The following is a 7,780-nucleotide window of genomic DNA, read 5'->3' as shown; positions in this document are numbered from 1 at the left end:
AGATAGTAAAATACAACAGGAGTAAAGGCGAGTACGAAAAGCTATACGAAGACAAGTGTAGAGAATTTTTCATTCACAAGGAAAATTTTTTACACTAGGAGGGCTTCAAGGCCATTTTACAAGGAAGAAACTAGACTAAGAGAAGGGAGACGAAATCATACTCCGCCAGCTTCGTCTCCGGCTCCTCGGTCTGGCTCAGCTTCTTTCTCCTGAGCTACCTCAGCCTCGTCCTCGCCTCCTGCCGGCCTCGCCTCCGCCTCCTGATCGGCTTCCTTCTCCGGATGCCCGGCCTGCTCGACTTCGGCCTCCGGCTCCAGCGGCTCGGCCTCACCCTCTCCGTTGTAAGTCGAAGCGGGTGAAACGGGTCCCACGGAGGCAAAGATAGCCTCCAGGTTCTCGTCCCGATCAGCTCGACAACTCCGGACTCGGTCTGCAGAAAGCAGGACCGAGGATGAAGCGAGCTCCTCAAGGAGCGGCAGATTCTGAAGCCGAGCTGCTATCTCTCGGCTGTACAGAGGCAGCACGACGTCGGCCCCCTGCTCGCCCTTATCGGTAATTAGCCTTACCAGACTACCGACAAAGGCCGAGAACTGGCTGCTCAAAAAGAGTTTCTCCGTGTAAACACGGAGAGCCTCCCCCTGGGCAGCCACGGCGGCAGCCTCCTTCTGAGCCTCCCGGTGCTTCGTCTGCTCTTGCAGGATGATGAGCTGGTTTTTGGCTGACCGGGCTTCATCCTGAGCCGAGATCCTAGCAGCTCGGGCCCTCTCAAATTTGGCCTCAGCCTGTTCGGCCAGACTACGAGCAAGATGCAACTCCTTCTGCATCTCCTCGTAGTCGTGGGATGCTTTGGAGAGCTCCACGGAGACGAGCTTGGCTCTCTGAAGATGAACAAGGAAAAAACTCAACACAATGGCCATCAAAAAATGTGGAAAAGAAGCCAAGTCAGAAAGCTTACCTCCACAAAATTCGTCGGCCATTGAAAAGGCTCAGGGACGTGTTCCGGGATGTCTGCAACCACCTCGGAGATGACCAGGTCTTTCCCCGGCACTCTTGGGGACTCATGAAATTTCCCCTTCCCTTTAGCCGAACACTGCTCCGGCTCTTTCGGATCCGAAGAAGAGGTTTTTTGCCTCTTCGGATTCTTCTCGGCTTCAGACGCCGAGCGAGGGGCTCTCTGCCTCTCCGGCTCCACAAGCTCGGAGGACTTTCGGATAGCCTTATTCAACATGTACACTGCCAAAAAGCAAGAAAGCCAGGTTAGTTTTCTTCGTTAAAGCAGTAGAGCATAAAGATAAAGAGAAATCCTCACCCTCGGCCTCTTCGTCCGAAGACGAGATGTCGAACACGACGTCGCCCTTGACGAGCTCAGACTCCGTGTATTGTTTCCTAACTATGGGAATCTTGTTGAGCTCGCCATCGAGCTCGTCCAACGGTTCAGGCCGAGGATGACGGATAACGGACTTCGGCCCTCTCCAGGGAAAACTAGGAGCCGCGGTCCTATCATAGTAGAAGAAGCGGTTTTGCCACTTCGGCCACTTCGTTTTACAAAAGGCCCTAAAGGGCTGTACAGGGATCAAGTAGAACCAAGACCCCTTCCTCTTAAATTGAAAGAATTTAAGGATCGCCTTCAAAGACAAATCCCTTCCTAACCTACGGAGTTCGGCAGCGAAGGCCGACAAGTGCCTCCAAGAGTTCGGAGTCACCTGGCCTAAAGGAAGCTGAAAAAAATCTAGTAAATCTATAAAGGCAGAAGGGAGGGGGAAACGAAGCCCGCATTCTAAGCAGGCCTCGTACACGGTGGCGTAACCCTCCGGCGGGGAGTCAGCCCTATGATCACCGTCAGGTACCACCGCCTTCCCCCCAGGAAAAAAGTATTTTTCGGGTAGGGATATCACAGTATCCTTACTCAAAATACTATGGAAATACTCTACGGTCTTCTCCCCGGACTCTTTCCGGCCAGAAGACCCCTTACCGCCTCTCCTACCGCTACCCGACTCCGAAGAAGAAATAGAAGCCATTTTTCTTACTTTTTGAAGGTGAAGAAAGTCTGAGGAAGCTCTTGAAAGCGGAAGAAAATTTCTCGAGAAAGAGAGAGTATAGAAGACGCAACAGCAAAAGTGTTCAAATGAGGAAGAAAGAGCATATTTATCAGATTCGGGAAAGATTTCGAAATCGTTGCGCTGTTTCGAATCCCACCTTTTCAGGATTCAACGGCCGGATTTTACTGTCGCATTTAATGCAGGCACGCGCAAGGCACGTCCCCTGACGTCAGCCTCCCCCTTACCGTTATCCAGAATGCCGAAGTGACTCACCTCGCCGAAGTGATTCACTTCGCTTTTCGGGGGGGGTAGTGATGGGGTACGAACTAAACCCTAATGGCAAGCCCAATAACAGTGACGGCCCATCAGCCCAGAGCCCAAGAAAGAGTATCTGTTCGGCACCAAAGAGTTCGGCACGACCAAAGAGTTCGGACTCAGCCTACAGCTCGGTAAAAGCCGACCAGTCAAGCTCTCCTCTCAGATCGGCAAGAGCTGATCGGTAAAGTCCAGCAGTTCGGTCTCAGCATTCGACCGAACTAGGAGTTAGTGGACTCATGAAAGGCCTCCACGACCTCCACTATACCCACGATCTATTTAGTGGTACGAAGCAGTTATTGAGCAGTTATTGCTCACCCACGATCTTGTTAGTGGGGCTGCAAACCACGATCCTAGTTCAATGTATAAATAGAACTTAGATCAGATAGAAAAAGGTTAAGCTCTCTAGAGATAAAATATCATATAGCAAGTCTGTGTTGTAAGCTGTAATCCCAGATCAAGCAATACAATCTTGCCCTCCCTTCTTCCCGTGGACGTAGATTTACTTCAGTAAATCGAACCACGTAAATTCATTGCGTCGTAGTCTTTATTCTCTACCAGCATCTACTAACATCAAAAATTCGCGGATTCATCACCTTCCAATTTCATCTCCCAGAGCTGAACCACCGTCGCCAGAGTCTCGCACCACTGCTCGTAATCGAGTGAGACGGAGATAGAATTCGACACGGCGAAATTCGATCTCTGCGGCGGGTCTCCGGACCACGGCCTCCGCGTCGGCCCGCTTATGCCCGGGGCGGTGGGCGATCGTAGTTGCTGGAAGGGAACTGTGATCTCCGGTGGTACGGTGCGGTTGACGAAGGATGACGGCGGCCGGCAGAAGAAGAGGCGTTGGATTGGTCCATGAACGTGCATGCAATGCAACTGGGATACCGTTTTAGATATCTACAAAAAGGCGCCAAAATCGAATTAAATAGTTGATGAGAGAAAAAAGTGAGTTTAGAAGCGTGGCTGAGTAAGAGGAGAATTGTGGGAGAAAGGTGGACGAACGGAGGCTGTTGCACGTTAATCTGAGACCGCCTCTTCTTGGTGAGACGTTAATCTCTTCGCTTAATTATCAAAATTAACAATTTAGGGTTCAAACTATTGTTGATTTATTTTACAATAAAATATAAGATTAATAATATAATTTGTGAAATAGATAAATACATTAAATAATAATTTGAATCCATTATTTAAATTAATAAGAATATTAAGCGAAATAGAAAATAACTAAAATTAATTAAATAAGCTTGGGCCATTAAAAATTCCTTTCACTGTATTATACGTGAATTATAACATACTAGCATAGAATATATAATATTCCAAATTTACGATTTTATGTTAGTGTATTTTTTATTGTATATATTAATTAATTTGTAGTAGTATAATTTATTGACAACGTGTTGCGGAGTTAGGGTGAAATGTAAATAATATGTAGGTATGATTGAAAAATATAAAAAACAATAAGTGAATATTGAATACTTTTTTGAATTTGAGTTTGATTTATTTGATTGAATTAAAATTATGATTAAGTGACGTATAAGTTTGGGATAAATGGTTAGAGACACTCTTAAAAAAATCAACAATTTAATTTTCAGTTTGGTATCAAATTTCAATATCTCAAAAGTTTTACTATCTAAATTTATAATCATAATTAAGTGACTATTCAGATTTGAAGTAGAAATATTGGGATGAAAAGGATAAGAGGAGAAAATAAAAATAGATGGTGGTCGGCAACGGTGAAGTCCGTGACAACTACTCATTTCGTTGTTTTATGGCTGCTTTCGGATCTCCATCTTCTTCTTCTTATTTTCGTTGTCTTAAAGTGTGATTGATATGTTATTTTTTTTATGAGAGACATGAATACATGATCAACCATACACCTGCGCTGAGCCTTTGTTCATGATTGTTGTTATTAATCTTACGAAAAATACTATAATTACCATTTTTAAAAAGTTCTTGAAACATGTTTTATGTGCTACTTCCTCCGTCCCTGAAAACTATAAACATTTAATGTGCTTGAAGTGCACTAATATGAATTGATTTATAGAGTATATCCATATGTACTCTATCAATAAATCTGCAAATTTTACATTATTCTCTCTTATTATATTCTCTATCTATTTTAACTATTTAACGTTTCTAAAAATGGAAACAACACTCTCTCTACTTTTTCCTCTCTCTTACTTTAACATGTACTCATTAACTCACAAAATAACACTACATAAAATCTCATGCCGAAAATCAAATGTTTCATATTTAATGGGACGGAGGTAGTATAATTTTTTTTCAAAATGAGTGTAAAAAAAATGACTTAACGTGGGACATATGGAGTAGGTATTAGTGTAATGATTCGCAGTATAATGCATCACTAATTAATTGACACACCAATTTACTTGTCCCTAACACCATGCTCACCTAACCCAAATATTACGACAAGATATTTTCTTTTCGAGATGAACTGAAATAAAATGAAATACTATGGAGTATTTGGAATTAAATCGTGGGCTATTATTGGGTTTCATCATTTAATGTGATCAAATGCAGCTATTTAATTTTCAACTTGTTTTCATTCAAAATGAAATATTGTGATTGGAATTAATCCATGTGCCATTGTCGGGTTTTGTCATTTATTGTGACATTTCGTGTATTAAAATGTCCTCATTCTATTTTATTCATTTATTTATTCATTCATTTATTTATTTATTTATTTGTTTGATTTTTAATTTATTATTAAAATTATTATTATTATTATTATTATTATTATTATAATAGTTATACTGCCATTTCTGTCTATTCCTCAAAACTCCCCTTTAGCTAAAGAATGATTCTCAAATGTCTTAAATTAAGGATTTAATTAGAGTAAGATAATTTTAAAATAATGAATGCATTTATCAAATAAAAGAATTAGAGTACATATTAAATTGTAATATTGTCGGCTGTTTTTAGGGTTGGATTTTAGGGATATTTTCCATGTATATTGATTGGGCTATATATATTATTTGATAACATTCTAGATTTATTTACTTAACAATTCTAAATGGAATAATTCACGCCCATATTCGAATAGAACAACCATGAGATCTTGCGCTATGTTTAATATAGACAGATTAGTAAAAATCCATCTCTATAATTATGTATGATAAGTCTAATTTCATGCATCGGTTATGGGGTTAAATTCAGTAATTTTCGGGGTCTAACACATTTTTTAAGTCAGGTGTGTGGAGGAAATCGCCAGGTCCAGGAAGTGGAGGAGATAATTGTCAGGCGAAGGAATTCAACAGAAAGTGAGCGGAAAAGTAACAAATTGCCAGACGGAGGAGATCACTAGACGAAGGGCAAAGTGGAGAATTCAAAGAGAGATTCTAGAAGATCGACTCCGCATCTATAAATAGAGAGCACGCGACACACATGAGAGGACTTACATCACATTTTCGCTCTTAGCTCACTTTCACACACAATCCACACACACTTGGGGCATAGGGGATTTATGAGGGTTCATCGGGGCTCTTAGTTGTTCGTTGTTGTGTACCACCGTCCTCACGTAGGGCGAGGAAACAATTTACTGCTTTTTAGTTAATTTCTATTGGAATCTCGTCCGAGACTTCGCGGTTCGAAGCTCGGCGTTCTTTTGTTTTTGTGAAGTTTGAATCTCGTGGTTATGAAAGTTTTCGTTTCTGAAATGGTAATTCTTTATTGAAGCTTACACAAATTATTTTAGATATAAATTAATACACAAATCAATCCTCACCGTCCATTAAATCAAGATCGATAGGACCAAATTGATCAATCACGAGCCACAAGAACAACTTACTTTCCCACATTGCGACCAGAAAAGTGTCCAACCAAAGCAGCTGGCGCAGCCTCAATTCCTTCAACAATGAAGTAGTCGAAGACGACGAATCCTTGCATTCGGATTTTCTTTACGATCACATACATCAAGTTGTGTGTCGCGTCTGGCTCCTCCTCGTCATACTGCGAAATCGTCCCGCAGGCGGTGATGCGACCGTGGGGTCTAATGTTCGGTAGCACCGCATCGAGCATTTTGCCTCCTACAGTTTCGAAATATATGTCGATCCATTCGGGGAAGTACCTAAATAGTTGTGATTAATTCCATACACTTATTAGAGATAACAAAGTAAGGGCCGGGGTTGTGCTCATTAGACCGAAAGAGAAATTTTGATCATAAATATATGTTTTTTGTTTATTTATGTGGCTAGCCAGGGCCATATGGGCTATATGTATATATATATCTTTGGATTGGACCGGCCCGACCCGACCCAATATCTTGTTGGCCCATAATCTATATGGTCAGATCAGTTAATTATATACTATGTAAAAGAAATTAATTAATTTTGTCACTTTATATATATACCTCTTTATGGCTTCATTCAGGTACGATTCTTCATTGTAGTTGAATGCATCATCAAACCCCAATATGTTCTTCAAAAGGTCAACCTTGAACAAAGTAATATATATAAATAAATTAACTCTAAAAAATATAAAGTAATTACAGCCCCAAAAAGAAAATTGCTACTTCAGTATGAAGATAATTGCTGAGGTCATTTTTATTAATATTTTTTATTAAAGATAATGCTTATTGAATATTTTAAACCTTGAATTAGAGTTGACTGTTGACTGTATGGTTATTTATGTTAATTATTACTATTATATTCCATATTCATTTAATCACCAACAAATTATGCAAATTCAAATTGAAAAAAGAAGTTGGTGAATGGATTTTTATAAATTAATTTAAAAGAATAATTAAAAGACATTATGTTGTGATCCTGCGCTTCCAACGTCATAACACCTAAATAGCTTAGCAAATTGGCCAACAAGCTAACCTACAACTCCTGATGCAGCCGATATAAAGACGAGTTCAACCTTTTTTGGAGAGCAAATCTCGTAAAATCCAACATATGCAGTGATACCGGCCATACCTTCACAAAATGATCGTCAAAATATGCAGTGATAGACGCAGAAAAATTCATTTAAAGATTATTACTTAAGTCTAATACTTTTGTTAGCGATGCGTGTATGATGTGGTTATGTGTTATTATTGTTAACATTTTAAAACACGTAATTCACAATTGATTTATTCTGATTTTGCTTCCGATTAAGATTTTGAGTTTAAAATGGTTTGATATAATTCTATAATCATAATTCAACCAATGAATTATTTAACTATAAAATTTAACATTATTTTGGTTGATGTCACATTTAATAGTTAAAATGCAAAATCAAATCGAATCAATAGTTTGGTTGCAAAATCAGAACAAATTAATAGTTTGATCGTTTACATGTGAATTTAATAGTTTGGTTGCAAAATAGAACAAATTAATAGTTTGATAATTTACATATGAATTGTAAAGTCTGTATGCAAAAACTATATTTTGATTAAATATTATAAATTTATAGGCAAA

The 7,780-nt window shown here is 39.6% G+C and overlaps 1 pseudogene; it reads right to left on the bottom strand.

Moving 5' to 3' along the window:
• Positions 1-6,051: 6,051 nt before the first annotated feature.
• LOC121766456 lies at positions 6,052-7,295 on the bottom strand (annotated as a pseudogene).
• Positions 7,296-7,780: the final 485 nt, after the last annotated feature.

This window comes from Salvia splendens, chromosome 15, assembly GCF_004379255.2.
Source record: "Salvia splendens isolate huo1 chromosome 15, SspV2, whole genome shotgun sequence".
Classification (NCBI taxonomy): domain Eukaryota; kingdom Viridiplantae; phylum Streptophyta; class Magnoliopsida; order Lamiales; family Lamiaceae; genus Salvia; species Salvia splendens.
Note: the sequence above shows the minus strand (reverse complement) of the source record. Positions and strands in the feature narration are given on the sequence as shown.